At 41.4% G+C, this 18,142-nt stretch overlaps 1 protein-coding gene across 3 annotated transcripts in view; it reads right to left on the bottom strand.

Annotated features, from left to right (window-relative positions):
- The window catches only part of fam222ba (family with sequence similarity 222 member Ba), a 108,410-nt gene that overhangs the window by 77,251 nt on the left and 13,017 nt on the right, over nucleotides 1-18,142 (bottom strand). Inside the window, exon 1 of one of the 3 annotated variants that reach the window (XM_036580546.1) lies at nucleotides 5,384-5,883. The exons of the other annotated variants lie outside the window; for them this stretch is intronic. The gene's annotated coding sequence lies outside the window, so the exon portion shown is untranslated. Of the gene's footprint in view, nucleotides 1-5,383; nucleotides 5,884-18,142 lie in introns of those variants that run through there. 3 annotated transcript variants of the gene reach the window in all.

Here is an 18,142-nt window from a genome sequence, read left to right as displayed (position 1 = left end):
GTTATTTTCTGTGAAACGCAATAGATGCGGAATGTCAGCAACACCTTGGGTATGTGTGCTGCCTCGTCACGCTGGTATGCCATCTCGTTCCCTGGCCTGGAGGAAGTGAAGGGTAATTTGAGGCACACTCCTGTGGGTGGAAAAAAGGTTGCCAGAAAGATTAACCCGGCTTCCTTTTATAGCCCCCGACAAGAGGTTAAATCACTCGTTACTGCTGGGCGCTCTAACCTCCCCCTGAATAATTAGATCATGAATATTACAGCGGCTGCCTCGGCCAGACCACGGCTGATCAATCCTGGCTGCGGTGGCAGTGCGCGCAGGCCGGATAAGCCTCCCGCTGCACGGAATGCCACGCTTCCACAGGGGGCCATTCTAATGAAGCCGAGGACGGCCATGTCAAAAAGGACGCCGTGAACCAGAATAATTTTGTTTTTGGTAATAACAAAGCCGGTCAGAGCTTTTTTCAGAGCTCCTTGTGGAGCTCTGACACATTTCCCCAGTGTCTCCAATAATCAAAAAGCAGCACAATTTGACAATATTCTTGCTCCCCGATTTGGACTACTTCATTAAGCTCGCTATTAGAAAAAGCAGCAGCCAACAGCATTTGTGCTTGTTTACAAATGTGGGGTCACTGTGCCATAGAGCACTAAAGGAGGCTGAATGCAACTAGAGAATAGTGTACTTTGTTTTACACAAATCTGAAGCCGTTGTATTCTGAGGGTCTTAAAGTTCTCCATTTTTTGGGTATGTTTAATTTAGGAAAAAAATAAACCTAGGCTTATTATTCAGTCTCAACGTTAAGACTTACTATTTGGTCACTACACTCTCAAACAAGATAGTTCTTCAAGGGTTCTTTCGTTAAGACAACAGATCTATATAGAGCCTTGAACATTCAAAGAACAATCTGCATGCTTGAGTGGTTCTTTGCATGGTGAAATGGTTCTTCAGATTGATGAAGGATGTGTTGTATATGGTTCTGTAAAGAAAAATTTGTAAAAAGGGCTCTAAATAGCACCAGAAAGGGTTCTTCTATTGTTACAAGCTTGACATCGACATGAAACTAAAATACATGTTATGTAATTGTGAGAGTGAGGAACCAAAGTGTGGCCCCATATTCCCACATGGGAATTCCACTGATTTAATCAAATGTCTACATAACTGAACAATTAAGATATAAACAAAGTACACTATATTTCCAGACGTATCCAGACACCCCTTCTAGTAAGTGAATTCTGCTACTTTAAGGTACACCCATTGCTGACACAGGCATTAAATTACGCACACAGCGTGTATAATCTCCAAAGAAAAGAACGAACCAACAGAATAAGACACTCTGGAGCAGCCACACTTGAGCCTAAGATCACTATGTACAAAGCCAAGTGTCAGCTAGGCCCCCAGCATTGGGCTGTGGAACTGTGTCCTCTGGAGTGATTGAGCTCCATCCAATACCTTTCAGATGAGTTCGAGTGATCCAGAACTGATCATCCAACATCAGTACCTGACCTCACTAAAGCTTTTGTGGGTGAATGCAATCAAATCTTCACAGCAATGTTCCAACATCTAGTGTAAAGCCTTCCCAGAAGAGTAGAGGCTGTTACTGCAGCAAAGTAAGTACAAATATTCGTGATATTAGGAAAAACTCATTCATTCATAGGTTTGATGTGAAATTCTCAGTTCTAGAGAAACTTATGGAGTCAGAACTGTTTGCAGTGGTGGTGAGAGGAACCGGACATCAAAAGCGGTCAATGTCTGACTTATAAATATTAGTTATTATTATATGAAATGGTTGTAAATACGCTGGCCAAGACACTGGTTTTCAATGGCAACAAATCCATTCATAAAAGAGACATGTCGGATGTTGTAAGGCAAAACAGCACCAAACAAAAAAAATTTTCCCGGTTTTAGTAGGTTCACTAGTCGTTTAGTCGGTAGGTTTCTTTACAGTGCATTTCACATCAAACCACTCTGAAGGACTTTGTTTACATCTGTTCCTAAAACACTGTCTGACGATTCCGAATCATCAGATCCCTCTTTTATTTGTCTACAATGAAAAGCTTCATGTAGCATCTGAAGACATCAAACATAGCAAAAAGAACATATTTTAATAACAGGTTTGCTTTAGAATGTCCATTTTTAAAGAAGCAGTAGTGATGGACAACGTGAACCCTGGACAAATCAATCAATGAGTCGAGTAGGAACATGATGTTCCTACTTAATAAATCAATGTGTCAAGTAGGGGCATCATGTTCCCACAAATGATCCCAAATGCTATTTGGAGCATCTGAGAAAACTCCTTCAAAGTTCCGAAGTAGAAAGACACAGAAGTCTGCGATGCACTCTTATTTGGTTCCTTTCACGTTAAAGAGGAGCTTCAAAAAAAATCACACTGCTGTCAATTGAGCCTGTGACAAGGTTTTTAAAAGAGGCTCCTACGCACTCAGACAAAACGAGAAATAACGGCATAATGCCAAACATCTCCTCTGAACAAAAAGCTCTCTTTGAGCAAAGCTCCCTGTTTACCTCGGGTTCATTTTTAAAGCGCGCAGCCTGCGGAGTTCCAGGGAACGCTGAGGCTAAGAGCGTGTACGTGTGTGTTGTCAGGGAAAGCTGAGATATGGGGAGAGAATATTTGTCAGGCTGGGCAGATAACGCCTCTCCAATCCATCCTGCTCTGCTGCGCGTCATCGCAGCACCTGGTTCTCCGGCTGACGGCAGGTGAGAGTCCCTATTAATTACAGGAAGCTGCCACGCAGGGACGGTCAGCATGCGGCTGGACCCTGGGACGTCAAATACAGGAAGACAAATGGCCTGACCATGAGTGAACGCATACACACACACATACACACAGTCAAGCACTCTCCTGGCAATGTAGCCCTTGGTCAAATTTCGCCCCCCATCCTCCTCGTCCTACTCAATCATATGCTACAGTACAGCTCGCGATACGCTTTTATCCAGTGACGGTAAAAAAAACAGCCAGGCTGCTTTGTATTGTAGAAAGTAGGTCATACAAGGTTATGTGCTTTTTTCTTATGATGAAAGCTGACTTTTTGTCCTCAAAGCTGCATCGATGTAGCGTAGGCTACGTACAAAAAGATGCAGGCGTGCCAGAATACAATACGTAACCAAAAATGCACTCGAGTAGATATGCCCAAGAGCATGCATGAGCACGCAGATAAACAACACAATGTTAAAAGGTGGCAAAATGTACAGTCTGCTTGGCTGCATGTAAGCAATGAAAGGATATGTAAGCATGTACAAAGAAATGTGGCGATGCACGCGATGCAAGGATGAGCACATAAAAACAACACGATCCTAAAAGGCTGCGAAATACACTGTGCATGTCCACATGATTGTATGGGTAGGCAATATGGCGATGTTCAATGTTATCATAACTCCTGCCACGATACAAATTACTGAGTATATTGGAAATATTGTCAGCACTCAACCCCTTTTTCACAGTACCCGTAAAAATTAACTTCCCATTTTAGAGGAAATGTACGGTAACATCCCGCATCGATAAATATAATGCGTGGTCATGCCGTATTAACGTGTGGGAATGATTAATGCATGGCCACAACTTAGCAAGGTGTAGGAATGAGATAATTAAGTTGTGGCCACAATTTAGTAAGGAGTGGGAATAAGATCATGCCTTACAAAGTCGTGGCCATGCATTAGGATCTCGTTCCCATGCCTTACTAATTTGTGCCCACGCATTAGGATCTCATTCCCACTCCTTACTAAGTCGTGGCCACACATTAGGATCTCGTTCCAATGCCTCACTAATTTGCACACAGTCTTTTCACACAAGGAGAGTCAAGAGTGTCCTAGTAATCTGATAACAGAGTTAAAGAGAAAAATATTTTATTAGTGCAGTAGGTGAAATGTAGAATTAAAATCACTGTAATTATAATTTTTGATTTCTTTCTTAAATATAATCCTACTGTTCTTTTTTGGTTTGTTTCAACATCAGAAAAACTAAACATCATGCAACCCAACTTGAAAGCAATGCAAGGATACACAAAATACAATGTAAAGTGTTGATAAACATATAGTATTTACGAGCCTGTATGCAAGTGATGCAAGACACACACACAAGAAAATTTCATCATGTACTGAAGTACCAGACATACAAAACAGGGAAATGCTTTAAGATGTGCCGCTCAATGAGCACTGAGAGATGCCTGACCAAAAAAACGACAAAAAAACACTTTTCCTACAGCAACCCATCTACTCACTCACCAGAGAGAGGAAGGACAGATATAAAAAGACAGAGATAGAGTGATAGTGTGTGTATATGAAAGCGTGAGTGGGGTGAGAAAAAGAGAGAGAGAGAGAGAGAGAGAGAGAGAGAGAGAGAGAGAGAGAGAGAGAGAGAGAGAGAGAGAGAAGAGAGAGAGTGGAGTGAAAGGGACAGGAAAGAGATAAAGAGAAAGAAAGACAATGATAAAAAGAGTGGGAGATATACAAAGAGAGGGACTGAGAAAGAAATGAGAGAAAGACAAACGAGAGAAATCAAAGCATGAGAAAGAGAGGAGAGAGGAAGAGCAAGAGAGACTGAGGCAGAGGAAAAAAGAGAGAGAGAGAGAGAGAGAGAGAAAGAGAGAAGACAGAAAGAGCAAGAAAGAGACTGAGGCAGAGGAAAAAACAGAGAGAGAAAGAAAGAAAGAGACAGAGAGAAAGAAAGAAAGAGAGAGGAGAGAGAAAGCAAGAGAGAGACTGAGAAAGAGTAAAAAAAGAGAGAGAGAAAGAGAGAGAGAGAAGGAGAGAGGAGAGAAAAAGAGCAAGAGAGAGACTGAGGCAGAGGGAAAAACAGAGAGGGAGAGAGAAAGAGGGGAGTAAGAGAAAGAGAGGGTAAAACAGAAAAGGGAAGAGAGGGGGGAGTGAAAGAGAGAAAGAGACAGAAAAGAGATAAAGAGCGAGAGAAAGACAGACAGAATGTTAGAAAGAGAGATATATGAAAAAGACAAATAAGAGAACTCAGCATAAGAAAGAGGCAGAGGGAAAAAAAGAGAGAGAGAGAGAGAGAGAGAGAGAGAGAGAGAGAGAGAGAGAGAGATACAGAGAGACAGAGAGAGAGAGAGAGAGAGAGAGAGAGAGACAGGGAGCATGAAGGCCTCAAATAAAAGTCTCACGTGTTGTAAGCTCGCTGGATCAACATCTTTTTTTTGAAGCGCTTCAAGCAGAACAGCAGCGGCCCGGGAGGCTCCCGCAGCTTCTGACATGGACATTAAGCCTTCCTCTCGTCTGTCATCGCACCTATCCACACTGCCTCCTTTCTTACTTCCTCCCTCTCTTCATCTCTCTTTCTCTCTCCTTCTCTCTCTTCCCATCACTCACTCACTCACTCTCTCTCTCTCTCTCTCTCTCTCTCAGCAAGTCATACATTAGCACGGCGGAGGAGTCACTGTTCGCGGCCATCATCCGACGCTGGGCGAGATTGATAACTGCAGCAGGGCCGCTCTGATAAATCAGTTTGAGCTGGGAGGCAGCAATCAGACGGAGCACCTCTCGTCCTCATGCCAGTTCCTGACTGCGCAACCCTTTTGATTTACTGCGCCATGACTCAACACTTCTTCTCCGGGCTTTAAAGACACATTCTAGAAGATTGCACTGCTGGAGAGCATGAAAAAACACAAAAAGAGCAGTTCTAAGAATTTGTTAAAAGGCCTACATCATGGAAAACCAGGCTCTCTTTTTTTTTTTAAATAAGTTATGTAAAAACTGCTAAAGTTTTAAAACTCTCCAGTCTATAATATACATATATGGTAAGTAAGCAGCGAAAACAATTCGTTTTGAATTCACTGTTTTTGTGACGACACAGAAACCAACACATCTATATAACGACTGGTACATAACACACACAAACACAGACACACACACTGATCGACCACCTCCTTATTTCTACACTCATTGTCCATTTTATCAGCTCCACTCTATTAGACACACCTGCCTTATTGGTCCACCTTGTAGATGTAAAGTCAGAGACGATAGCTCATCTGTCCAGCTCAGTCCAGCAGTGACACTGAGGTGTTTAAAAACTCCAGCAGCACTGCTGTGCCAGATCCACTCAGACCAGCGCAACACACACTAACACACCATTACCACGTCAGTGTCACTGCAGTGCTGAGAATGATCCACCACCCAAATAGTACCTGCTCTGTGGTGGTCCTGTGGGGGTCTTGATCATTGAAGAACAGGGTATAAGGGGTCTAACAAAGTATGCAGAGAAACAGATGGACTACAGTCTGTAACTGTAGAACTACAAAGTGACTGCATAATAAGTGGAGCTGATAAAATGGATAATGAGTGTAGACACAAGGTAGGTGTACCTAATAAAGCGCTCAGTGAGTGTATGTATGTATATATATATAAATATGTGTATATCTAAAAAATGTAGGATGTAGGCCATTCACAACAAGTTCCAGAGCTACTCTGAAGGCCTCTGGGCATTGTTGACTCCTCTGAAAGAAAAATGACTGCAGATTTCAAGAAGCTGACATGGACGACATCCAGCGCTCAGTTTGATCTACGGCCAACACTGACAGCAGGTAAGCTGAATGTAATTTTTCCATGCATCCAGAAGCACATCCCTGAAGACGGCTCTTTGATCTCTGAAGATCGTGTCTCACACAAACACGACTCATATGATATCACCTCGCTAAATGTTTGGAAATGGCACCTTCACGGCTGCCTGCGTCAACTGAGCTGACCTCTTGGACGGTCCACAGTGTCCGGCTGTTCCCGCAAGCAACGTGGCACATTCCTGAGAGAGGCGGCCAGGAACGCGCTTCGGACAGGCCAGTAAACAGAGATGTCATTTAGCTAGCCTGCTGCTAGCATTTAACAGATCCTTTATTTAGGCTGAGTGGCTCTGACTGGACCTCAGTTTGGCGTCATTATTGTGTTTCTGCACCAAGAATTGAAGCAAGAGGCAAACTTCAGACACCAAACCTGTCATGGAAGTTTGTAGACACCTGCTCAACCTACGTTTCTTCTGAAATCAAGGGTGGTAATGGGGAGTTTGTTCCCTCTTTGCTGTAGTAACAGTCTGTATTCTTCTGAGAAGGCTTTACACTAGATGGTGGAACATTGCTGTGAGGATTTGATTGCATTCAGCCACAAGAGCATTAGTGAGGTTAGGAACTTATGTTGGATGATCTGTTCTGGATCACTCCAACTCACACCAAAGGTACTGGATGGAGCTTCTACACCAGAAAACACAGTTGCACTGCTCCACAACCCAATGCTGGGGGGCTTTACACCCCTCAAGCTGACGCTTGGCATTGGGCAGGGTGACCTTAGGTTCATGTGCGGCTGCTTTAGAGCATCCTATTCTATTGGTCAATGCTTTTCTCTGGAGATTATAAAAGCTGTATGTGCGCAACTGAATGCTTGTGCCAGCAGTGGGTGACTGGATACTTCTGGACATAAAAATACTGTACATTTAAGGCAACGGGACAATTTCTGTGAACCATTACTTCAGGCATTAGTGATGCAGGTCTTCGAGGCAGCTCATGAACAGCTTAACTGCAGATAAGATCGCTCTTAGGCTTCTCAGGAACAACATCTTAAGCTGGTTGCGTAATAACAGGATGGTCCGGTGAGATAATTTCCTCCTCTAAAATTTTCACTTACTGACGTTGCAGTTGCCGAGACCAAGGCTATCACTATCAATTACATTCATAATCGTCTGATTATTCTAATGATTAATCAAGTAATAAGTGCTTCTAAATAAAGACCAAACAATGAAAAAGTACTTCCCTGAACAACAACAAAGAAACGAGGAAGCTTTTAACAAGGCTTCAGTAAAAAATAACAACACTATGCAGCAATAGTGCTTATAAATAGGCATGTCTATGTTTCCTAAGAAGACCTTCATGTAAGAGAGACGAACAGAATTTCAAATATGTATTCTCCTCAGGCAAAATGACACCTTATCACCGCTGTCTCATCAAGCATTCATGATTAATCAAGTTATTGTGAAAGCAATGTTAAACCTGTTTTAAGATGTTTTTTTTAGGACAGCAAAGCCGCATTTGTCACTCATTTGTGCATAAAATCATAAATGTGCTAGTCGTTCAATCCAGTGTGTCAGTCGAGTCATTTCATTTATTACTAGTACAAATAACCTGGAAAACAGGTAGAACATTATAAAAAATAATGGCTTTAGCAATGCATTAGCACAAGTGTATTAAGTGAATCATTTTATAAGACCCTTCCCAACACCACATTATTCCGCCCCCATCTCCATCAGCTCAGCTTAGAAAACATGACGGACTGAACGATAAGAAACACGCTAAAACAAGAATCACCACCAAAAGCACTTTTCAAAGATGGAATTATTACTTTGTTAATTATTATTACACACTAAACTGTAGTGCTCCTGATTTTTTAGCCTCTTAACACCAGAGCTATCACCTAAACGAGTAAGATGATGTCGACGCAAAACATTTCTAAAATGTAGAAATTACAACCCTGTCCACCTGGATTAGCATAAAAGAGAAATACAACATTTATTTCTGTATGGTTACAAATGCAGTAACACAAATTAAATGCAGATATTTTAGAGCAGTAACCCAGCATCACCTAAACACTCTGCTGTTTGAGAGTACAGTAAATATCAGTTATCATGGTCAAATCTAAACATCTGTCCAGTGCTGTTTTTTTTAGCCAATACCTGCAGATACCAATATCACTGAGCATTTATAATACAAACAAAAGTAGGTTTCAAGCAGCATTATTTAAATTTATTTTTGACTAATAAGTCGATTAATTGGAAAAAATAGTTGATAGATTATCCGACTATAGCAGTAAGTTAGCTGCAGTCCTCTTGGATTCAATTTAAAGTCCTGAAACATAAACAATCTACAGAAAAAGTTTTACACACATGCCAAAAATATAAAATTTTTACTTCGGGAAGGAAAAACAAACTACTTTGACAGAGTGGGCAATGCTACTTATCATAATTGTGATAAATTATATCTCAGTGCTTTCCTAAGCATATTGTGGATACTGTCAGTACTTAAAGAACACTAAACAACTAGAATTATTACAAAGAGAGCATAAATAGTCCTGTTTAATTGAATCTGGCATAGTGCTGTATGAGAAATGCTCAATAAAAGCCATTGTACTCCAGCCTTTTTTATACAGTATTAGTACAGTATTAGTAGTGGGGCTTTTTGTGTTCAAACTTTCTATCAACCTACAAACGAAATATCATAATATGTTACTGTCAAAATTTCTATGGCCCAAACCAACAGTAGGATGAAACAGTACAAGTACAGTACTGCAATGATTGAGGTTAATCTCCTTTGCAAAGGGCAGTGTTCTCCATGGAACGCTTCAACTAGTGACCGCAACCTCCACACTCGGCAGCGTCATGCAGACTTTCGGCGCTGAAGACAAACAGCCATTCAAGCCTTCTGTCTGCTTTCACTCGGGTCCAATGAAGGTCACCGCATATCCTTCGCCTGGGCTATCTGTCGCCGAGAAACCGAATCGGATCTCTCCATCACATTCGCGACAACAAAACTGCCGCTCCTCTTTCGCTGCCTTTGTCTCGCTGTATCAACAAAACTCCAGGCCACCTCTTCGTCTTTTTTTTGCTCTCCTTGTTTTCCTTCTGCCCGTGTACAGCAGGAAGAATGTCATCTGGCCGTTTTCTCTCCGCGCAGAGATAGCATTCAGCATTCAGACGCTCAGACAATACTGCCTAACAAGAGCGCAGATTCAGTGTCCCGCATAAAAGACCCCTATTCTACAGCCCCAAGTCGTTCACGCTGGAATAACACACACGCTTCGAGACCCGTGCACACATACACACACACACACACGCATAATGGCATGCTCTTTTGTTACAGCACACTGAAAAGAATTTCTTCAGGATGTGCAGGTCAGTGCACTTTTGACTCGTGCCCTCACCTCACACTGCAGTTACTAAACCAGTGATAAGATACAGTGCACGTACACATACACACACACACACACACACAATGCACACAAAACACACACACACACACACACCCACACCCACACAACACACAAAAAAAAAAAACACACACATTGCTCGGAATCCACCAAGAACACTATCAGATCACCAGGACTGAACAATTCAGCTTTATAAAACAACATTCAACATTAACTTCTACCCCCAGCTGGCCCATTTGGGCAAGTGGAGTAAGAGTTTACTGTTCTGAAAAGAGTTTACACTGTCCCAAACTAATTTCTGCTTTTAAACATAAATGAGCATTACATCAGCGGTTATCAAACCAATCCTCAGGGCCCCCCAGATGTTTCTGTTCTATCCCTATGTGTTGCAAGTTAGGTTGGAGCAAAAATCTGGACCATCTAAGGACCAGTTTGAGAACCACTGCTTTACCTAAATATCTTCTTTCGGAAGGGGTCCGAACTAACTTTTTTCAGAACCGTCCCAGAATCATCCTGAAAAATACTCTCAGCCACCATCTAAAATTTTAAACTGCTTCGTTAACATTACAGGGCGGCAGGCGCCTCACAGCAAGAAGGGCCTGGGTTCGATTCCCCGGCCGGGCGACCAGGGTCCTTTCTGTGTGAAGTTTGCATGTTCTCCCCGTGTCTACTTGGGTTTCCTCCCACAGTCCAAAGACATGCAGTCAGGCCAAAGGGTGATGCTAAATGGCTGCCCAGGTGTGTGTGAATGTATATGTGGGTCATTCTCCATTTGGAGTGGGAATTCAGGTGGATACGTTTTTTAAAAATCCATTTCTTTCGTCCCAAAACTAAATAATCTTAATATGTTCATTAACATCTCCTATTATTATATATGCAAAAAGGAGAGATTCATTCCAAACATAGTTTACAGTCTCTGGTGTTGTATAAATATGGTGTAACACCAGTGACTGTGACTCCAGTGACATTCTAGTTAAAACTGAGGATTTTGTAAATTGGCTGACTCTTTGACAGTCAGGTGACCTCGTGCAACTATTTACAATCAGTAATAAAAATGATTTATGGCATTATCTTGACAAATTTTTAATTACCGAGAAGTTATGTGCTGCCTAATGAACAAAATTATTGATAAATTAATGAAATATAGTGAGTGTGGACTCGACTTCTCATACCTTGAGATCCTTCCTCTCTGATGAGCCTCGACCCACAGAAGCAGTTTAATAGAGCTGAAAATACTGTGTTAAAATGTAACATAAGAGTTCTGATAACACCAATGACCAAAATTCCTGTGACAAAAGTATTAAAGTATTATTTAATCTTAGGTCAACTGTGTGAATGTATATACCAACTTTTGGAGCTGTGACTAATATTTTAAGCCCTGCAACCTTTGTGACATGGTTTCCCACTCCACGTGGAGAACGACCCATGTCTCTGTGTGTGCCCCGTGATAGACTGACGACCTGTCCAGGGTGTTTTCTGCCTTCTGCCCAATGACCACCTCCAGCACCCCCTGCGACCCAGAAGGATAAGCGGCTTACAGGAAGCGTGTTCACATTATATTTTCAAACATCAGATAGCAATGGACAGAACACACTTGCCTAGCACATGCGCGTGTATACAATCAGACACTATGTAAACAGTATCTATGAGAGCATCAAAAGCTCTGTAACTGCATTCTGCATAATCAAATGTAAAACAAACCTCTGTGAATTCACATTGTGTTCATGTGTAATAACCTCTAAAATGACTATTTTTAATACAGGAATGCTGTATTGAGCGTGGGTGTGAACAGCTGCCATGTTCATGATTGTATGATTATGTTTTTACAGTGATAAGTTTTTGCATTCCAGTTAATCATCCCTGAAGCATCCTAAGGCAATTCAAACATCGTCCTGTGTGGCATTTTTATCGTCCCTGAGATGACGGGCTGGCGTTAGTCTGGAACCCTGCTTTAGGGAAGTCAACATTTCAAATATTTTTCATGTTTGTTGATTGCGAAAACTAACAACTATGGAAAATGACTATGCAGGTTTTTTTCTCAACCAGCTCTAATATTTGCAACGTAATTATTATGCAATAAATGTGACGGGCCTAGAAAAGTGGTTGGTCTAATTTGGAGGCACGATAGGTTTAATGTACAGAGATCCATACGCGAGTGCCGCCATGCTTCCAGTCCACACTGCCTCTCACTCAGCTGCATCACAGCACCACTTCAGGCATGAGTATCAGCTCTTTTTTCTACTTTCTTTCCAGTCAAACAGTTTTACTGTAGGTTTAATCCCAACACAAACAGCAGATCTGTTTATTTAGACAAAATCACAATCGCATGTTTTTACCGCTGCATGAGAGACAGAGAGACACACATATAGACACAGACAGAGGTAACTCTGACAACGTCCTCTAACAGATATACAGCGTACATTAGATAACACAAAGGAAGGGGGCTTTTGTTTTTCTCTTAAATTGTGAAAACTTCTCACAGCTCTTATCTAGAAGCCAGAGAGAGGGTGAAAGGGCACAAACAGAAAAGGGGGAGAGAGGAGAAATTAAAAGACAGGCCTCCCTATTTGCAAAATGAGCCACTGATTCTTGCCATTTTTCCTTTTTCCGAACTTTATCCAAACAGCTTTTCAAACACTGAGCCAGCGTGATGGACGGTGCTGTGGTCAGACTTTGGACGGGCCTGGAGCAGGAACAGGGAACTTCACCAACCAATAGGGGCGGGCTGCGATAAAAAGGCAGCCAATGACGAGGCTCTGCGGTGGGTGCAGGCCTGGGGGCAGAGAACATTCGTCACAATGCGTTTATGAGCGACAGAGCAACTACAGTCCAAACATCCTGCATCATGACCCCCATCTCTTTCTTTCTTTCTCCCTCTTTTCCCAATCTGTTTTCTCTTTTCTTCCTTTCTTTCTCTCCTATTTCTCTCCCTTTTTCTTTCCCTCTCCCCTCTCTCTTTTACATTCTCTTTGTCCTCCTCTCTTTTTCTCTTACTTTCCCCCCCTGCTTTTGTCTTTTCCCTCTTTCTTTCAGTCCATCTTTCTTTCCTTTTCTCTTTTTCACTCTTCTTCTTCTTTGCTCTTTCTTTTTGTCTCTCTATTTTTCCTCTAATTCTTTCCCTCCCTCATTCTGTCTCTCTCTCTCTCTCTCTGGCTTTGTCAGTTGGCTTTGCCTGCCCCCCCGTCTGTAACCTGACTTCACCCTTTTGTGTTTAGGATCCTGTTCCCTGATCTGGCAGGAGTCGTTCTGGCCTTTCGGCTTCATTTCCCATTGTCCTCTCAGAACGGAGTCTTAAGTGCTCCAGTTAATCTCAATGCATTAAACGGTCTCGCTTACGCCGGCAGCCACATAATGGAACGCGGGACACGAGATGTACAAGATATGCGCAGAAAAGGTAGAGGCACACATACACATACATACAGCCCTGCAACTGCTCATATGTTCCTACCATCCTATAGAGCCACACATGCCCCTATTGGATGCTGATGGAGATAGACAGAGCCACTCAGAGGGCGACACCTGTCTGTATCCTACAATCTAAGACCACACAAATTCAAACGTATTAACTACTTATTAAAGCCTTTGATTTGTAAAATGTAATTTCAGACAAACTAAGACTTTGCAGACACCTGGTAAAGCGCAAGCTGGGCTGCACCACCACCTGATCCAGCCAGTGTTGTTAAGAGAAACAGAGCACGCTTCAGCCCTGTATCGGAGACAGTTAGATCATTCCTCTGCTATCCCATGACCAGCATGAACTGAAAATCAATCACAGACAATAGGGCTTCAATCAGGCCCACAGATATTGTCTCTTTACGTTACCTTTATATGGGCTTATATTTTAATAGCTGCAAGCAATGAACATAGAAAGAGAATTAAATTGTTAATTGCAATTATTTATATGACAATTATTCATCAGCTAAAATTTTAGGATCGTGACAGCCTTATGGATACTTGAAAACATTTGTGTGATGCACAATACGCATCTTGATATAGTAGTTTTATATAACAGTTTTTTTGAAGGTTTGATCAAAATTCCTATCAAAAACACAACAGTTACACTAATTCTGCACTAATTCTATTTAAACAGGACTAATTGTTCTTTCTTTGTAATAACACATGCAGTTGATCATTGTTCTCTAAGTACTGACAGTATCCACAATATGCTCAAAAAAGCCTACTGTGACATAATTTATCACAGAAGTGTCATATTGCCCTCCCCTGTCCAAACCTGACGTCATTGCAACTGACCCACTGCACTGAACCCAACCCGAGCCCAGCAAAATTCTAATGATAGCACCTGCTACATTACCTTAGTGGCAATGTTGTTAGCTAGCAGCAATAACAGCCGTCATAAGATCACTAATCACTGAACAAGTAGCTAAATTATCAGCCAAACTTCAGCTTAAATAATTGCAGAAGACAAATAATTAGGAAATGATGACCTGACTTAACCAAGCAACCCGACAACAGCCAGATCCCACCAGGTTTGGCCAAACATTTCACTCTAAACGCACTTTTGATATTACACTGCAGATGTATCTGTTAAGCTTTGTAGTTTTATTCGCACATCCAGATGGACTTCAGAGAGGGAACGTGTTTCCACTTTGTTATTTTTGGCGGTTTCAGTCTGGCCGTGCAGCGGCTTCAAAGCTTTTGTACATATGGACGCTGCCCATCACCACTGTGCAAAAAAAGCTACTGAATCAGCCACTTGCTACTGCTCATTTCTGCGTCTTTCAACGCCGTGTCTCATGGCCTATATCGATGGAAACATGACCCACCATTCATCAGAAGATGCTGATTGGTCTGGCCGGTACACCCCCACTGTTCGGAGAAGGATGCTGATTAGTCCAGACAAAATGCACACTGAAAGGCTCCCTGTGGCAGCAACGCCAGACTGAAATCACAATGCAGAAGGGTGTGAAAGCTCCTAGGTTTTTGTCATGCTCAGTCAGGACTGACCTAATTCACCCTCTCCTGAATAAATAACTGGATGTAGCTCAATTCAACCTCACCTCTAACTCAAAAGACATTTATGTTACCTAAATAGTATGTCCATATTTGAAAATTTAAACTTGTTCTCTGAGCACAAACCTGAAATTATACAAATTGACCAAACAATATTGGTAAAAAAAAATTATATATCACTTAATTTATCTCATCCAATTCAGTCTTTTGGTCACAAGGGAGTACTATTTTTCATAGAAACCATTATTAAGGATCAAAACATCTTTCAGGCATTAAAATAGATTGTTGAATTGTTTAGTTATAGTCAAAAATGTTAATAATAAAAATGAAAGAATAGCCTGGCCTGGAATTGTTTCAACACGTTCCTGTACTATGATCGCTTTTTAACTTATGCTATAACAGTTATTAACAGTCCTTCCTTTTTCTTATCATCAGATTTGTCACCAGTGGGGATTTGCTAAAATATTTATAGCAACATGAAGACCAGACCAACACTTTTAGTGACACAATGGAAAGAAAAAAGTGCCACTGTAATAGCTAACAAAACAGAATCTCTACTCCCAATTTATGTGCTATCACTATTCCTGTTAGTAATATTACTTATTTGTGTTTTCATATTGACATATAAAGCTCAAGATATCAATAAGTGTAACTGTAGGTTTACTTTGTTTACACAGTTTTATGTTTCAATTTGATGCTGTCAGATCAAAACCTCATATCTCCAAAATGATAACTAAGGAAAAAACATAGCTTACTTTCAATGTAAGTCTACGTAACCAGACTTTTTTCCAGGTTATTTTAGGTAATTTCTTTTGGTCTATTCATCATGAAATTTACACATAATGTAAAGGGCAATAGGCATTTTCAAACATTGGCAGTCCCTCCCAGTTGTCAGACGAAATTCGCACCCTCGGTGGTAAGAAAAGAACGGGTTGATGTCATTGAGCTTCAGTTCAGTTAAATCAGAACATAACTGAGACCTTCACTCACCTGCTGAAAAAAATATAAAGAAACGTTGCTTTCAGTTCAGCCACTGAAATATACATTTCTTGGTATATTGATAAGGGGTGAATGAGGTCCTCATTAAATTTAATGAATGCAGTTCGTTTCCATTTGAGCTGATTAAACCAGTACTGAATTAGCATTAGCTACAGATGAACCTGCAGTGACTCCTCTGCTCCCTTCTCCTGGCATGACCTGTAAGTAAAAACAACCGCAGCAGCGTGCTCCCACTCCGAGACCCACTGGCCTCCAGATGGGTCTCTAGCTCTAGATTCCAGACTTGCACTCAAGATCACCCCAAGCTCATGTGTGTTTCGCTATCTCTCTCTCTCTCTCACTCACACACACACACACACACACACGCACACACGCGCACAGATTCACTGCCAAGCAGTTCTGGCATGGGAGCCGGAAAGGCAAACGACCAAAGTGCCGCCATGCTAATGGCATCTTTGCAGATTATGGAACAGCCTTGCCAATAACCCCTCATTAGACACCAACGAAACAAAATGGAATGGAGTGGACTGCAGGCTAGAATGAGTCTGGCCATCTAGTTTGGGGCATCTCGTCTAGTGTGACATGGAGATAACGGTTATGAGTGGACCCATCAATGGTTTGTGAGGGCATTTTTATACCCAATTTCCTGTGAGCAGGACCGGCCAATGTTTGATCATGGTGTCTAAGATGTACTGCAGTAGATCCAAATAGAAACTACTCTAAATAAGATACCAAGCAGCAGAATTTTAAATCCTCAACACCTAAAAAGAGGTTTCCAAGCACCATACATTCCATTACATTTTGCTTTCTTCTGCAAAATGAAAACCTCAAGCAATAATTGAGATTGTGCCACTGGACAGTAAAGTGGATAACACTACTGCCCTAAATATAGGAGGTTCAATTCTCTGTTCAGTCAGGAATTCTGGCAAAACACTGCATTTGTCAACCATATTAAGCTCCCTGGATATGAGTGTCTGCTAAAAATGTAGATATTTTGGAAAAGAGTGAAGATTTAGTACCAAAAACACCTCTTTCAGCACCTCAAACAGCATCTCCTGTAGTGAGAAATAGGACTGTAAACCTTTCTTTCTTGTTTTATATGAAAAAAAAGACCTTGATTATTTCAGATACCAAAACCTTATGGCTGATTCCAATACTGATCCAATACTTATTTCAATTAGCTGTCTCTAGCTAAAGCACTTCACCTAGGATGACCTGTTAAAAGTACATCTTCTAACATCTTCTAAACTACAAGAAGAAATATACAACAAACATCCAAACTTTCCCTGATTAGACTTTCGAATATCACTGCAAATCAATGTGCAAAGTTAAAACAGACCAAAACAGACCAAAACAGACTACCAGAAGGTGTAAGTGTAGTATAAATGTAGTTAACGACTCATTGTTCTTATGTTAATATTGTGGTACGTGTTATTGTGACTTACTTTACTTCGTTTTACATTATGTTGTGCTTTTGCCACAGAATTAAATCACAACTGTTCCTTTTTTTCCTCCTATATCCAGCAGTTTGTGCAGATACTGGCCCGATACCAATACTGGGCATCAGCTTGTTGCCATCTCCAGTATGAGGACATCTGACTGCGACACTTTGCTTTCAAATCCCCTCAACCAGTCTTATACAAGAAGACAGAGAGACAGGCAGACAGGCAGACAGACAGACAGGCACAGGGGGATAAACACGTTGTGCAGTTCAAGAACATATAAACATATTCAGCTCAGCACACACAAGCAACCAAACACACGCACGCCTTCCCAAAATACAAATCAGTATAATCCCTGCTTAAAAGAAGGTTACAAAAAGACTCCATATCACTGAGAGACGAAATATAACTCCGATTTGGAAGACGAGAACATTTAAAGGATGTGATGAATAGACATTTCTGAGCTGATGCCAGTAATTCATTTCCATGTTTACACTGCTGTCTTAGGCAGCTTATATTTAATTTAATTATGATAACAGAGTCCATTAAACAGGTTCAACAACGCCTGCTACGAAAATAGTCATTACTGTAAGACACAGCAGCTGACGGTAGATAGCCGTTAACCCCTTAATCTCTAGGCCTATCATTCAATCACTAATCTCAACTACTGCAAATATTTGGTAATTATGACAAAACCAGATTTAGCCCATTCATGTCCAAAAGCTAAAGGTAGTATGACAGGAAAACTGCTGCAGAACGTGTTCTGATTGGTCTAGAGTGATAAATCTAACCGCATCCATTCG

The sequence above is a fragment of the Colossoma macropomum genome, unplaced genomic scaffold (genome assembly GCF_904425465.1).
Source record: "Colossoma macropomum unplaced genomic scaffold, Colossoma_macropomum, whole genome shotgun sequence".
In the NCBI taxonomy this organism is placed as follows: Eukaryota; Metazoa; Chordata; class Actinopteri; order Characiformes; family Serrasalmidae; genus Colossoma; species Colossoma macropomum.
This window is presented reverse-complemented; position numbering and strand designations above follow the sequence as displayed.